Source organism: Symphalangus syndactylus, chromosome 11 (assembly GCF_028878055.3).
Source record: "Symphalangus syndactylus isolate Jambi chromosome 11, NHGRI_mSymSyn1-v2.1_pri, whole genome shotgun sequence".
NCBI lineage: Eukaryota > Metazoa > Chordata > Mammalia > Primates > Hylobatidae > Symphalangus > Symphalangus syndactylus.
Genome location: NC_072433.2, coordinates 28742803 through 28757824, shown reverse-complemented (window position 1 = coordinate 28757824; position 15022 = coordinate 28742803). Strand labels below are relative to the sequence as shown.

General features: G+C 40.6%; 1 protein-coding gene across 1 annotated transcript in view; it reads right to left on the bottom strand.

The window, feature by feature from the left end:
• The window catches only part of CDH11 (cadherin 11), a 127515-nt gene that overhangs the window by 101921 nt on the left and 10572 nt on the right, over window positions 1–15022 (bottom strand). Inside the window, exon 2 of the mRNA XM_055298713.2 lies at window positions 7438–7562. The gene's annotated coding sequence lies outside the window, so the exon portion shown is untranslated. The remainder of the gene's footprint in view (window positions 1–7437; window positions 7563–15022) is intronic.

Here is a 15022-nt window from a genome sequence, read left to right as displayed (position 1 = left end):
CATCCTAGGGATGGATCCCCATCCTGGGGGTGGATTTGCTGCTTATGGGCATCTCAGGGAAACTGACAATGAGAGGAACACATTATCAATTTTGAGAACATCTTATGTTATCTCAGTAAATCAGTGCTGGGGAGAGGAACTGCACTCTGGTCTCCAGGTAACTGACATCCAAGCTGTACCTTGATTAGAGATTAAATTCATAAAATCGTTGCACAGAACATGGCAAAATGATTTTTTAAAATTCAGTGTCTCCAGATGAAGTGTTCATAAGAATTTATTGTGTTATTTGGGCAACTTTTCTGTAGGTTTGGATAGTTTTAAAACTTAAAATAAAAAAGTTTTAAATCAAATGAGTGCAAGCAAAACAAAGGGAAAAACTTAATAAATTTTTCCTTTTAAAATTAAGGTGGTTGGGCGCGGTGACTCAGGCTTGTAATTCCAGCACTTTGGGAGGCTGAGGTGGGCAGATCACTTGAGGCCAGGAGCGCGAGACCAGCCTGGCCGATGTAGCAAAACCCCATCTTTACTAAAAATACAGAAAATTAGCCAGCCATGGTGGCAAACACCTGTAGTCCCAGTTACTCTGGGGCTGAAGATAAGGCATGAAAATCGCTGGAACCTCGGAAACAGAAGTTGCAGTGAGCCAAGACTGTACCACTGCACTCCAACCTGGTGACAAAGTGAGACTCTGCCTCAAAAAATAAATAAAATAAAATAAATAAATCAAGGTGTAAAACAGGGTTTACAGCTGGTTGTGATCTATGTATACAAATGTGGAGGAAGTAGCTATATGGATGTGTGTGTTTGTAACTGCCCAGAAACCCTCTGGAAGTCACACAGAAAAGTGACAATAGTGGCTTCCAGGGAATGAGATTGAAGGCCTAGAGTATAGGAATTGAAGAAGACTTAATTCTCTGTAGACTCTTTTTCACCTTTTAATTTTTTTTGTTTGTTTTTGGGTTTTTTTTTAGATGGAGTCTTGCTCTGTTGCCAGGTTGGAGTGCAGTGGCACGATCTCAGCTCACTGCAACCTCTGCCTGCTGGGTTCAAGTGATTCTCCTGCCTCAGCCTCCCAAGCAGCTGGGACTACAGGTGCGCACCACCATGCTCAGCTGATTTTTGTATTTTTAGTAGAGATGGGATTTCACCATGTTGGCCAGGATGGTCTCCATCTTTTGACCTTGTGATCTGCCCGCCTTGGCCTCCTTAAGTGCTGGGATTACAAGCGTGAGCCACCATGCCAAGTCTCACCTTTTAAATTTTAACCATCTTTATCTATTTTAACCATCTTAACTATTTAAATGTATCTATCTAAGGATACATAAAAATAAAAACAAATATTTCATGGGACATCCCACCTAGTAATGACAAACACTGACTTAACAACTTCAGTACTGTTCCCTTTGCCTGGAAAATCCTTCCTGGTTTCTCCTGATAAATTCCTACTCATGATCAAGTCTAAACCCAGAGGTCACCTCCTCACTGAAGCTCCGCCTGATTTCCTCCAGCAGAGTCAGCCCCTCTGTGTTCTCACAGATCCATGGAGCTGTCTAAAAGGAACTCTGTACCACGGTTATTTGTTTGCCAGCCTGGCTCCATCACAAGAAGAGGGGTTCTTTGGAAGCAACAGTACAGTTCCATTGTTGTATTGATACACATGATTTATTATTGTATCCCCAGCACCTAGTCCAAGGCCTAACATAGGGATGGTTCTCGAGATGACTGATGAGTGAATACATCCAGAGCCTTTTCTCCTCTTGCCATTTTTGCCTCTCACTCACTGTATACATTCAGTCACATCACTGCATTAGCCAGAACCCGCTAAGTCTCCTTTAAAACTCAAGTGGAGAGCAGAATGTGAAGAAAGAGGAATGTGTATACACTGTTAGTATGAATGCAAATTAATACAACCTCCATGAAAACAGTGTGGATATTTCTCAAAGAACTGAAAACAGAGCTACCTTTCAGCCCAGCAATCCCACTACTGGGTACCTATCTAAGGGAAAAGAAATCATTATATCAAAAAGGAACCTGCACCCATGTGTCTATTACAACACTATTCACAATAGCAAAGTCATGGAATCAACCTCAGTGCCCATCAAAAAATGACAGGATAAAGAAAATGTGGCGTGTGTGTGTGTGTATATATACATATATATGTGTGTGTAAAATGTGGTATATATGTGTATATATGTGCACATATACATATATACACATTAAAAAGAAAGTAGTGTGTGTATACATACATGTGTCTATATATACATATAGACACATATATACATATATGCACACATATGCACACATATATGTGTGTATATGTATATATAGACATATATATTTATGTGTGTATATATGTGTATCTATACACACATACATTATCTCTATACACACATATATATGTAGAATATATATATACACACACACTACGTTCTTTTTTATGGCTGTATAGTATACCATGAAATACTACACAGCCACAAAGAATATTACACAGTCATAAAAAAAGAATGAAATCATATCTTTTGCAGCAACATAGATGAAGCTGGAGGCTATTATCCTAAGTCAAAAAACTCATAAACACAAAATCAAATACTGCATATCCTCAGTTATGAGTGGGACCTAACAATGGGTACACATAGATATAAAGATGGCAATAATAGACACTGGGGGCTCCAAAAAGGGAGGAGGAGGGTTGAAAAATTACTTATTGGGTATAATGTTCATTATTTTGGTGATGGGTGTACTAGAAGCCCAAACCTCACCATTATGCAAAATACACATACAATAAACACGTACATGTACCCCCGAATCTATCATTAAAAAATAAAAAAACTCAGTAGAGATTTAGGACATTGCCATACCAAAATAACTGTAATAATAATTGCCCTCCAACTCCCTCCCATCCAAGCTTGGTTAAGACTGGAAGTCAAGGTACAAAAGAATTGGAAGAGACATTATCAATAGGAGGCACTACAGTGCTGTGCTTAGGAATGGAGACCCTGTCTCTACCCATTGCTCATCGGTGGTCCTCAGCAAGTTCTTTAACCTCTCTAAACCTCAGTATCCTCATCTATGAAAGAATCGTGACCCCTGCACATAGCAGCCAAAGTCTTGGTGACGTCAAACAAGATAATAAATGTAAAGCACATATCACAGTACCTGGTAAAAGGGCATGCTCAGAAAATATCAATGTCATTGACCTCTTTGCCCATCACTATCTAAATAAAACAAGATCAAAGAACACAACTTTGGTTGAGGTTTTTCCTTTAGTTATGATTTTGCACAGGGACTGGATGTTCAGGTGACCTACCACATAAGGGCTTCATGTAATCATTAGTTGATTGTGGTGATGACAGTCACATTGTACACATTGAAGAGCTGCAATGTGTAGGCAACAAGTGAACTGAGTGTCTGTTTATGATTCTGATGACACCAGATACAGACAGATACTTGGCCTCCTTCTACACAGTGGCCTACTCCCCAAAATAGGAAATATGCATTCACAGACAGACCCAGCAGCACAAGGGGTTAGGAAGCAGGTTGCTAACACTTCAAGCTATCAGGGACAATGCAGAGCCCGGTGGGTTCTGCAGCACAGGTGAGGTGACCCAGAAGCAGCTTTCTGGGATTCACTCCTATGCAAATGAAAGATAATTGGGTGACCTGCGACCAGCAATTCCTGCTAGTTATTACTCAGCAGGATGCCAATATGTATACACTTCTCTTGAGCAAAGGGCAAATCTCTTCCACTTCTCCAAGATGTTCATTTCTGGGCCCCTGTGCTCTACTGAAAACCCAGCAAGGTCACGGGGCTTAGAAGCCTTATCCTGTAGCTGCCCGGATAATTCCTCCTCTACTCCAAGAAGGTTCCTAAGTAACACAGGTGTGCTAGAAATGGAAGCTCAAGCTCCAGTGGATTTCACTGTAAGTTAACTAGAGTGCCGATCCTGTGAGCCCATGACACATTTATTTAAAGTCTCTCTCCGTCTTTCCTTCCCACTTGGATTTTGACTGCTATATGCAGTTACCTGACTGTAAACCCCTTGAGGAAAAAGGAAGTGCCCTTTCATCTCTGCCTGCCTTTGTGGCATGTCATAGGTGCCTGTTCAAGAAAGCCTGGCATCTTGACCTGTTTGGGAATCAAGAATCTGAGTCTCAGCTAAAGACATTGGTTAGTTTTGTTCTTCAAAATCCTTACAGTGCATCAAGAACAAGTCCTTTCCTCCACCAAGCACAGAATTCTTTTCCATCAAGAAGAAGCTTAACCTGAAAAATCAAAGGATTGTTCCATCCGCATTCCTGCTGTTTTATGTTTTGTTTTGTTTTTTAAAGGTTTCATGCCACCAGCATTGGAGTAATTTACCTTCCTCTCCTTGGAATAAAACCTTTGTAGAATTCTTCAAAATAGACTGTTCTTAATTTCCAGGTTAAAAAAAAAAAACTACCAGATTTCCTAGACATGAAATTAAATTCAAGTACTTTCTACTTAACTTTTGACTCTGATTCATTGACACCTCATTCTAATTGCCCCTATTATCTAGAAAAATAGGAAATGTCATTTGCACATCTTATTGAGGAATTCAAAGGGCCGATGAAATGAAGAGCCCCATTTGGCTCAGCAGAAATGAGATGATCATCATTCACAGACATATCCACAGGAGGGATGCACTTCCTCTGCTGAGCCAGGCTTCAGAGCAAATGAGTGCAAAATAAGCAAATGCAAGAGGAGTCAGTCATACAATTTCCAAATCATTCTGGTGCATTTGTAGGGGAGTGCGATTTTGCTTCTAGGATAAGCGTTTTCAATCATTGGTTTTTTCCCTTAACAAATATTGACCGAACAATGAGAGAAAGAGGTGGGGACTCCTCACATTGAAATTTCCTCCCAAAACAGACCCCACATTAACACAAGAGTGTAAAATACCTGAGAAATTATCAGAAATTTATAGTTCCCAGTCACAGGAGACTACCATCTATTTAACAATAGCTTGTGTGGGCTGCAGGAAATGCCCCTGGCCTTATGTGGAGGTAATGTTTTTTGCCCATAATATGGGAGATTCATTCAGGAGAAAGGCAGACAAGGAGAGTGGTAAAAGGCACAAACTCTAGCTAAAGTTAGACTTCCCATAAGTACAAATTCCAAGGATAAAAGTTACAGCACTATGGCCATAGACAAGTTACTTATCTTCCCTGATATGCTTTGGCTCTTTGCCCCCACCCAAATCTCATCTCAATTTGTAATTTCCATGTGTGGAAGGAGGAACCTGTAATCCCCACGTGTGAAGGCAGGGAGGTGATTGGATCACGAGGGCAGTTTCCCCCATGCTGTTCTTGTGATACTGAGTGAGTTCTCACAAGATCTGATAGTTTTATAAAGGGCTCTCCTCCCTTCACACGTGCTTCTCTTCTCTCTTCTGCCACCTTGTGAAGAAGATGCTTACCTCTGCTTCCGCCATGATTCTAAGTTTTCTGAGGCCTCCCCAGCCATGCAGAACCGTGAGTCAATTAAACCACTTTCATTTATAAATTACCAGTCTCAGGGAAGTTCTTTATGGCACTGTGAAAACAGACTAATACATTCTCCAGGATTGAGTTTTCTCATTTATAAAATGTTGGATATTAATAATACCTACCACATAAGGCTTTTGGAAGGATTAAGGGGAGTGATACATTTAACGTCCTTAGGAACCTGACATATAGTAAGCATGCAAAACCTGTTAGCTGCTGTTATTATGACTTTTCTCTGTGTAGTCACCTTAGTCCACCTTCCTCACATTTAATTAAAAATATACTGAGGGTCCCTATTCATTTGCTTAGTAAGTACTTACTAAGTGCATACTTTGGCCCAGATACAGTACTTGCAACTGGGAGCACAGTGGTCCCAAATAAGTCCTGTCCTCAAAAATCTCTAGGTCTAGCTGGGAAGACAGACAACTAAATAGGCAATTGCAGTCCAATGTAGAAATCACAGTAAATGGTGTAATCCCTGGCTGCTAAAGTATTGTCTAGGTAATCTTAGGCTATTAGAAATAGCTCCTTAGAGATAGTGAAGTCCAAGCTAAGATATAAAATGCCTTAAGAGTGCTTATGAGGTGAGAGAGATTATGTGGCTTTGGGGGAAATAATGGCTGTGCCCTATGAGGAGGTCCTAGAGTGGATGTATATAATACAGGCAGGGTGGAGAGGGAATAGCAGCTGAAAGATGAATCTGGACAGCAAAACAGTGGCCCTTCTCTATAAAGGATCCTAGAAGCTTGTTAAGAAAAGCTTATCTCTATCATTGAAAGGGAATAAGTGGGAAAGTACATAATGTATGCATTTAAGGACACTGTTCAGGATGTATATAGATCATGGATCCCGTTGGAGCTCATGAGGGAGAAATAACCCTGGAGGCAAAAAGACTTAATAGGTGACAATTTCAGTAATATTAGAGAAAAAGTGTTTGACTTGCATTTGAACGGTGGCAATAGGGATAGAGAGAAACAAAACTATTTCAGAGATAGCCAAATGATAGAATCAATAGGAATCAAGAGGAATGAACTGCTATTGGCGGTGAGGGGTTGAAAGGCTTAAAGTATTCCACCCATGTTTCTATTCTGGGTGAATTTTTATACTATTACAGGAATATGGGACCCAGGAAAAACCTGGATTTGATGTACGTATTTAAGGCACCACTGGACATCTATGTGGAGATGAACTGTAGGCACTTGGATAAGGAGGTCTAGATTCCCCAACAGTGGAAAGTCACGCTGGTAGAATTAATTCTTAAATTTCTATCTGGATATTTAGTTGTCCCCTGTGAATATTGCTCCAGTTACCACCAAGCAGATGGAGAAGGTAAATGGATTTGTAGAATCCTAAAATGTAAGAACTGTTAGAAATCCTAGGTCCAGCCACACTGGCAGTCCAGTAAATGGCTCACTAATCTCATAGCACAGACAGTGAATGGCAGAGGTGGGTCTAGGAGTAGAAATCAGGCCTCCTGGCTCATGATCGAGGGCCCTGTCATTTGAAGTCTAAAAGGTTCAGCCTCCTAGCAATCTCATTTCCTTGTGGAACATAAGCTACCTTGTTCCCATTTTAAGACTTATTTCAAAAGAAAAGGGGAAAAAAGCAACATGGCAATCATCTCAGTTGGACTGTTCAGCCGAGTCCTTGCTAAAGAATTATAATCCCTTTAGTTCCTTCTTTCTCCTCCAGATCTTACTATTACTAGCACATAATAGGTGTTCAATAAAGAGAATCCAATAACATCAACACTGAATAATCACATTCCTCACTACTGAAAAATGTAGGCCTTTCTTTCCCTCTCAGATTCTACTTTTGGCTTTAGTGAAGGTCCAAATCAAGCCACATTTGAGAGACAGACCCAGTGGCATACTTTCCATCTTGACATACATAGTAATATGTGAATTGTTCAGTAATATTAGTCCAGCTTACCTTCTTCACCCATTGGATACTTGCTGCCAATTTCTGTAGCACACTCCACCCATCTGATTGGTCACTCAACAAATGACAACAGGAAGGAATGTCACAGGGCCGCTGAGCCGAAAACACAGTGATTTCTGCAAAAAGTGAAAGGATCATTAGTAACCTAGTGGTGGCATGAATTGACCAAGTGATAAACTATTAAACACAGTTGCATATGACAGACTTTTCTCTTAGAAGATGACAATCCAGGTGTGCAAAGAGAGAGAGAAACAAATTATTAAAATTATGTGAAAAGTGGGAAAAACTTGTCATGCATTTATAAGTACCACGGGTTAGTGTGATTAACCATACATGCATTTCGTACTTTGATGACAATGATAAAAGCAATCCTACACACAACTTCTTATAACATGCTGTGTCATTCACATACATTTGCTCTTGCACGAAGAACAAGCTATTGGGGGAAGGTATGAAAACTTAGAGCCCATTTCTGATAGAACCTATGTTCCAAAGCCAAAGCAATGTCTTCCTTCCTAAAGTGAGAAGCACTGTTCTGGTGTTGACAGATCCTCGTGAAAAACAGGCTCAAGGATGAAGAGTAGCAATAGCGGTGGTGGTAATAGGAGATACTATCTCCACTCCAGCAGACCAGAGCATGGGGCTGACAGGGTTGCAACTCTTCAAGATTGCATTTCCCCTACCCACAACACCACATTTTAGACTTTCTGTGTCTAAAATGGGGGCTGTGTTCTGCTTGGATTCTGGTCTGATTCATCTTCATATCTCCCAAAATGTCTAACACATTTCCTAGCCCAGAGCATCTGTTCAATGCATATTTGTTGAGTGAATAAAGAAAAGAATATGGAGTGTCTAAACAGCTGTCATCTTTAAAAACTGAGGCACTGAACCAAGAAAGGTGCCAGCTGGCTTCCATAACACAACAGCATAAAGGAGTTCTTGAATGTCCTTCATCTCTAGGCTTCTACCTTCTAGGATCAACTCAGCCTGCATTAGGGGCTTAAACAGCTTATTTCTTTGACTTGACTTCATTTCTTTCCAAATCTCTTTCCTTGTCTGATATTGCTTCCATCTAACATCATACACAAAGCCTTCTCCAAAACAACAAACAAGCAAACAAAAGCCCTTTTTAGTGAAGGGATGTGGATGGACCTTAGATCTACTAAAATTTGTTCATAGAGCCTGGTTTTGGTAACTGTAGCAAGATGAACAATAAAGCTGTCCTCTTGTGTGCTATTTATCCAAATGTCAGGACAGAGTAACACTGGAGTTATTCCTGGAGATACAGAGAGTCATGGAGGAAATGCTACATGCAGCAGTTCACACGATGCATAATGAATGAGGAAGGACCCTGCTTGTCAACCATGTTACATGCTGCAGCCAGTCTCCAAAATTGCCCCACAATAACCCAGACTCTCTGATAGGCATGCCCTTGTGCAGTCTCCTTCTATGGGACTATGAGCTGGCTCTGCATAACAATGAAACAGCAGAAGTGACACTATGAGAACCATGGGAGAGGGACCTCCACCCTGGTCGGTCCAAAAGGCAAAGCACTGAACCAAAGAAAATTACTCTTGAGCCTTAAGATTCAGTGGTATTTGCCTTTTTATGTAAACTTGCTTGGAACACATCACTACTTTCTTTTTTCCAATTTCTCCCTTTTAGAAAGGGAATGCCTATCCTACACCTGTCCCACCACTGCATTTTGGAAGCACATAATTTATCTTATTTCATAGGTTCACAGCTGTAGACAAACGTTGCCCCAGGATGAACAGCACTTTGAATCTCATCCATACTGATTGTGTCTCAGAATGAATAGTATCCTGAGTCTCACCCATACTTATTTAGATGAGAATTTGGACTTTAGACCTCAGAATTTATGCTGAAACAAGTTAAGATTTTGGAGGCTGCTGATATAGAATGAATGTATTTTGGAGGCTGCTGGTATAGAATGAATGTATTTTGCATGCAAGAAGGACATGAATTTTGCAGGATCAGCAGTAGAATGTTATGGGCTGAATGTTTTTGTTCCCCAAAATTCACATGTTAAAGCACTAACCCACAATGTGATAGTATTCAGAGGTGGGGCCTATGGGAGGTAATTAGGTTTAGATGATGTCATGAGGGATTGTTCTTCTAAGAAAAGGAAAAGAAAGCAGAGCTCTCTCTTTATTTCTGCCATGTGAAGACACAGTGAGAGGACTGTTGTCTGCAAGCCATGAAGAAGATCCTCACCAGGAACCGAACCTACTGGTCTCCAGGACTTTGAGAAATTAAGATCTGTGATTTAAACCATCCAATCTGTGATATTTTGTGATAGCAGTATAAGCAGACTAATACAGAAACCCTGTAGCTTTTCTTGTGCTTTTTGAACGCTTGCTCTAGGAGAAGTTGGCTGCCATGTCAAAAGTTCAAATACTCGATATTACTGTGCTGTGAGAAAGCTCCAGACAGCCAGGTGGAGAAGCTGTGTGGCTGGAGAGACAGGGGCCAATCCATTTCCAGGTCTTTCAGCCTTCCAAGCTGAGGTGCCAGACAGGTGACTAAAGATGTCATCTTGGACACCTAATCCATACAAATATTCATATAACTCCAGCCATCTGACTACATGGCAGGAAAAAACAAGTAATACCTAAATGAATTCAATCAATCCACAAAACTGTAAGAGATAGTAATAAGTTGTTGTTATATGCCACTAAATGTTAGGATGTCATGTAACTCAGCAATAGATAACTGGAATGTTATAAACAGGGATGGAAAAGATAATTGCCATGTATCTCACCAATGAATTATCCTTAAGCACATATAACCATCCTGGGTATTATGAACGCCATCTCACCCTCCAACACAAAAAGGTAAGACACTTGCTGAAAGCGTACAGCCAATAATGCCCAGGGTATTGTTGGAATCCAGCAGTGCTGACTTCATAGCCCATGTACCTTCTGTTTTCCTTGTCTAGTCTTCTGTTAATAATGCAGCTGTTACTGGGGCCAGCGTGTTTAAAAAGGTTGACTTCTCAAATCTATAAAACACTGATTGAACTCCCCACTTTGTCTTGCATTCTTTACCTCCCTGCAAAATGTTTCCTAAAGAAATCCTTTCACCAAAAGCCTGTGCAGTCAATCAAAAAAGCTTTGGAAGAAAAGCAAAAATAGATGGTGAATTGTCTATGAATTCTAATCACTGCAAACATTTGAGAAAGAGGGACTGTGGATTCTGTGAAAAAAACTGGTATACAATTACATCATGTTTCTTAGAAAAAAAAATGAACATACAAAATCCAAGTTGTTCTTTATGCTTTTAGTGTAGTTGATGGAGCTAAGATGGCTGTGCAGGCTATAGCGGGTCGTCTGCTTCTGCATTCTCTGCACTGGCCTTCATGGCTGGAATGTTCATTTTCCTTCATCTTCCCCACAGCTCATGACTCCCCCAGACTTGGAATGATGTGTTCCCCTCTCAGCCAGGAAACTACACTCCAGCCATGCTGTGCCCACTTCCTACCTACTCTCGGGACTTCTCTCTGCCATCTTCCCAGCTCTGCACACCATCATGGGCTGTCTTCAAGTACAGCGCCATTGTCGTCTATCAGCCCTTCCATCATTATGCTTGGCTGCCCACAATACTAAGCCTCTTAGGGGCTCAGACAGTACATGCTGTATACTATTTCAGAGAGACTAGAAATCAGGAAAAAGAACACCGTGAAGCCAGAGTGTATAAAGTGGAATGAAGGACATACTCAGTAAGCATACCAAAATCAAGGAAGACAGTCAGTGGAGGATGCAGCTGTGACTGTGGCAGCTCCCTTTTGCTGAGCTCTGATTGTGTGGAAGGCTCAGTACGTGCAGAGCCATATCCTTCCTTTTGCCACTTTCCCTCTCTTAGGCTCTCCATTAAAATGGAAAGAGTTGTCAATGAAGGGAGCAGCATAGCCCGAGGAGATAGAGTTATTCCATTTTACAGATGGAGAAACTGAGGCTGAATGGCATATGCCCAAGTGCATAGAGCAAGGAAGTCGCATAACTGGGCTTGATCAATAAACCCACTCCTTTTTCTCTAGGTTTAAGAACCCACCGGGAGGCCCACGCCCCAGGCAAATCATGCCTATTCCCACGGTGTGTGACTACAGGTAATTTCTACTTTTTGGCAAAAACACAATGGGAAGGCCAGCCGCAGTGGCTCAGGCCTGTAATCCCAGCAGTTTGGGAGGCTGAGGCAGGAGGATCACATGAGCTCAGGAGTTCAAGACTAGCCTGGGCAATATGGAGAAACATATTTTAAAAAATTAGCTGGGCGTGGTGGCAGGTGCCTGTAGTCCCAGCTACTGAGGAGCTGAGACTTGAGGATCGTTTGAGCCTGGGGGTTCGAGGCTGCAGTGAGCCAAGATAGCGCCACTGTACTCCAGCCTGGGTGACAAAGTGAGACCCTGTCTCAAAAACAAAACAACACAACACAAACAAACAAAAAACCACCACATGGGATATTTCGGATATTTTGGAACATAATTAAAGCAAACTATAATTAAATGTTTACATGTTACTGTTGTGTAAACAAGTGAAATATCAGGTTTTCAAAACTTTTCTTTGGTGAAGAAGTTGAACAACGGCCATCCACTTTTCTGGTGGTCTAGAAATACCGATGCGCTTTGCTGATGTTGCTCTCTGCAGGCAGGAGAAGGGGTCACACATACGCAGTCATCCCTGGGGTTCTGCAGATGGGGGCTTCTTCCTTTTCTGGGCATCACATGTTTCTGACATTGTTGAACGGATGATTAAACTCAATTAATAATCTCCATTGGGTGTTTTTCTTTCCTGTTATTGCAAAGTTCCAAAGCCATATGGTAAAGCATATTTCGTAAGATAGGATTGTAGATCATGATTTTTTTTTGTAAAAAATTGGGAGAAACAGGAAGCTATTGCATGTGAGAGAACAAGACTTAAAATCAAGTTTTTCCTCCTCCAAGCTAGTTTGAGTTGGGGCAAGCAAGAACTTTCTGAGCCTCAGTTTCCTCACTATAAAATGGGGATAATAACAATTATTTTGGAGAATGATTGTGGAGGATAATCATAATACATGGAACACTTCATTTATACACTCAAAAATCAATAGTTGTGATTATGAAAAGATATATTGTGCTTCTATGATTGTGCATGATTAAACATTTTACCTTTTATTGTATATTTGCTATTCAAAAACCCTTTAATAGATGTGTAAGTATTTATACAGAACCAATATTGATATGTGCATAAATGTTAACATGCAATCTTATCACATGTAATTAATATTAATCTATAAGCATTTTGCAATTTTTTTTTTCAGACGAGGAATCTGAGTCTCAAAGAAATTTAGAGATCCCTCAAAGTTCCTGGACTCAGATTAGACCTCTACTCCCACTGTGTGGTTAAGGGATACCAGCTGCACTCTGCTCATCCCTTCCTGCAAAATCTTCAAGGCTGGCTCCTTACTGCCTGTACAGAGGATGATGCCCAACGTCTATCTGTAATTAGAAGAAAATACCCATAAAGAGTTTCTGAGCTCCAAATGGATTTGACACAGTGGCCTTTTAAATCAAACTCTTACTACGATTATCTTCATTTCTATTTAGTAGTTTTTCTAAGTAAGCCATGCTTTTAGAGGCACCTAATGCAAAGTGACAACCTTCACCATTTTCCAAAGCGCCGATGGACGGGCGTAGAGAGAGTCCATTGTCACCATGGTAATTACTGCACAATACCTGACGGCCAATGGACGGTCAGGAGGCTCAGGCAGCCGCTGAATCCGGCATTGTCCAGGCCTGATAAAAAGACTAGAGGCCTTGAAAAGCCGGGGAGCAGGATCTCACAGCTCTTTCCCTGAGCCCTGAAAGGCCCATTGTGCTGCCACCATAAATTCTGGGTTCCCCGGGCACTTGACAACTGAAGCCAGGGACAATAGAATTCTTGTGTCCAACAAAACACGCCTTGTCCAATGCCGGTCTTATCAGCCGCATTTACAAATGTCTTTCGTTGTACCCAAATAATTCCCTATTAGAAAGGCTATTGGGAGCAGAACTAAATAAATATTCACAGCCTTTGTCATATCTTTGGGAAATGAATAAACAAACAGTCATCTAGCATATGAGCAAACCTCCTACTACTCACTACATTTTATGTGTATTTCTTGCCCAAATGATGCAGCTTCACTTTCTCCTTTTAACATATTAACAACTGCGGTACTGGAAGCTCCGGTTTTACGTGCCATCTACTACACGCCATCGGTATTATTGCGTTGGTGCTTCTACATGTGTTTTGTAAAAATTACTCTTCCCCACAACACTAGAAATTTTATTTCTGCCTCCTGAAAGAGGAAGAAATTAGAACCTAGAGAAGTTAAACAACTTGCCCAAGATAACCAAGCTAATTAGTGGCAGAGTGGGAATTCCAATCTAGATTTCCCTTGCTCTGAAGACTCTTCCCCTCCCACTCAGCAATGGTGATTTTGCTACTGAATAAAGATGAATAAAAGTTAGAATAAGGGGAAATATCTAAGCACACCCACTATAAAATTTGCATATATATATATATATATACACACACACACAGAGAGAGACAGACTATATTATTAACAACTTGAAAACAGCTAGAATAGAAGGAAAATGAAAAGACTCTCCAGGAGAGTATATTTTATTTTTGCCTAAAATGCTAGCAATTTTACTTTTTAAACTTTTTTTTAGGGCGGAGGTGAGAAGCAGACAAAAATAAGTATAAGCATGCTGCAGGAAAGTTTTAAGGATGTCCATATGGTCAGTATGTAAAGTTTTCTAAAGAACTACTGGGGTGAAGAAAGCACCCAGCATGCACACAATCACAATATGCCCCAGAATAACTTTAACCTCTTCTTCTGTAGCTGATTTTATTTTACTTATTTGTCCCCTTGTCATGCATAAATATCTAAACATTTGAATATAATGCACATGATCAAACAGAAATCCCCTTCTCAATAGAAGCCACCAACTAGAAGAATGGTGATTTTTACATTAAAAAAAAAACAACCTGACAATATTAAAATTCTAAATGGTTTCCTGTCAGGTCAGGAGATGCCCACACTTCACATTTATTAACACAGCTTATGCATCTGACTCCTATCTGTCCCCAGCCTCACTTGCCCACCTTACCTCCTGCTTCAGTAAGTACTGCTGTTCCCGGGCCTGGCAGGCTGTGCACCTCTGTGCTTCTCTGCATCTGACCTCTTCTTCCATTTACTCTTAGTGTGACTTTGATGAAAATTCTCCTCAGTACCTAGTGTAAACTCAGAGGGCCTCAGGATTCCCTTGGTGTAACATAGTGCTTTTTTATTTCTGCCACAATTAGAGATCTTTGTTATTTATGGCTATTTTGTCCTCCCAACTTTGCATCAAGGAAGCTGTGAGCTATTTGAGGACAGAAATCACATATTATTCTCATTTTTGTTTGGCCCAGGTCAGTACACTGCTAACCCTCCACAGGGCTAGACTATTGGAGAAATAAATGAATGGTAGTAGTTAAACAAAGAACGACCACAAAATTATATAATTTTTTAATTTAAAAGATTGAAAATACCT